Consider the following 2,170-nt stretch of genomic DNA (forward strand, 5'->3'; position numbering starts at 1 on the left):
GTGTGCGCTTACCTGTGTGTATGTGTGTTGCAAGTATTCTGTTTATTTATTTGGGACTTTCAATCCTCCTGCTTCAGGTCTTCCTAAGCAAAAAGAGACAAGCATGGCTTGTCAGTAGGATATTTTGTTTTAGTGGATTTGGAAACAGTCTCACATAGATCAAGCTGGCCCCCAACTTGCCATCTAGTTAAGACTGACCTTGAAACTTGTTCCTCCCTCTGACTTCTGAGTGCTGGGAATTATAAGCGTATACCACTGCATCTGGTTTATGTGGTCCCTGGGGACTGAATCCAGAACCTTTTGTGTGCCAGGCAATTGCTCTCTGAACTGAGTTACAGCCCAGCCCTGTAAGATGTTAAGAAAAATTCATTTATTTTGTGTGTGCTTGTGAGGAGGTCAGAAGACAGCTATGGGTTTTGATAATTACACTTCAATTTTCAGGCTCAGTGCCAATCCTCTTTACCAGCTAAACCATCCTGCTGACCACACCTAGAGTTTTTAATTGTTTGAGGGAAACAGAGAAACACAGAAATGTCCTTCAGATTTCCATGATTAAACTATTTCTTGGGTCTGGCCATCTAAGGCTTGGTGTGGGTCTCTCTAAGACTTGACAAAGATGTGAAGCAGGACAGACTGTCTTAGCCATTGTCCATTACTGTGAAGGGACACTACTGACCACAGCAACTCTTATAAAGAAAAATATTTGATTGGGGCTGACTTACAGTTCAGAGGTTTAGTCCTTGTCTAATGGCAGCATGCAGGCAGACATGGTGCCCGAGAGTAGCTGAAGAGTTCTACATTTAGAATTGCAGGCAGAGAGGCACTGGGCCTCCTAATTCTATGTAGCCACTCCCTGATGACGAAGCACTCATACACACGAGCCCATGGGGGCCATTCTTATCCAAACCATCACAAGGACCTTCACTTGGGGTGCAGGGGACACAGAAGGTTCAGAAAGAACGATGTGAATACTGGTTTGGGTCAAAGATGAAGACAAGCTCAAGAATAGCTCGTGTGGTAGGGCTGAAGGAACAATGTCACTAGTGGATGCTGTTGTCCATCCACCAGGGAATGGAGCATCCATCCCACGGGACAAGTGTGACTCCAAAATGGGATGGGAACTGGAGCCCATAAACAACTGCCTACTAAGTATAACCACTAGGTGTGTCTTTGGGCTTAACAGTAATGTGGGAAAAAGAAGTCACCAAGGCACTAATGGTGCCACTTGCCATTGGGTTTTGGAGCCTCTAGTATAGAAACAAGATCCGTGTTTGGAATTGGGAACCTTTATGGAAGTTTCAGACTGTCTCGAGGTAAGATAGATACACTGGGTATTAAGCTTGGTCCTAACCCTTTGTTAGACAGAGGTCTCTTGGCCCCTGTAGGCTGCCGTAAATGCCAAACACAGTAGGCGGGTGTCTGGGGATAGGACCAGGCTATTGAGATGACCACATCTTCTGCATTTCCAAGAGAAGACTGATTCCAGTGCTCAACCATGAGGGGAATCCTCTTACAGCACCCCAGGTCAAGGACAAATGAAGGCAAACAGCAACGACGGACTGGCCACTAGAGGGCAGAGTGGTTACTTTTTTCCTTGTAGAACCAGGAAAGCTTTTGAATTTGGGGAGAAGAAAGGATTCTTGGATGGTGCACGTTCTATGTTGAGTATGCACTCGCATAATGTGATAGGAATAAGTGCAGAGTAGTGGCTTCAGATTCCAAAAATCAATTTCCAAAGTGCCTGTGCACATTGGGTACTTAGCACGTATGTGTATGTGTAGGTGCACGCGGGTGCAGCCACGCATGCGCAATGGCCTGCATGTGGAGGGCAGAGGACCCACCAGACTCCATTCTTTCTTTGCACCACGGGGGCCCAGGGATCAAACTCAGGTTTGCAGCAAGTCACTTACCTGCTAAGTCATCCTGCCAGCCGACATTCTCTTAACAAATTGAATGAACGAAGGCGGGCTGTTCATATCAAGGTAAAGTCACAGTCCCTACAGCATTGGGTGCTGGAGTTTGGGATTAACTCCGAAATCACCCAGTGGGCTGGGGAGATAGTTCAATGGGTCAAGTAAGGGCATTGCTGTGTCAGTATGGAGACCTGAGTTCAGATCCTCAGCCTACACATAGAAGGCAAGTGCAGCAGTGAGTGTCTGTTACCCCAGTG

The sequence above is a fragment of the Rattus norvegicus genome, chromosome 10, assembly GCF_021556685.1.
Source record: "Rattus norvegicus strain SHRSP/BbbUtx chromosome 10, alternate assembly SHRSP_T2T, whole genome shotgun sequence".
NCBI classification, from domain to species: domain Eukaryota; kingdom Metazoa; phylum Chordata; class Mammalia; order Rodentia; family Muridae; genus Rattus; species Rattus norvegicus.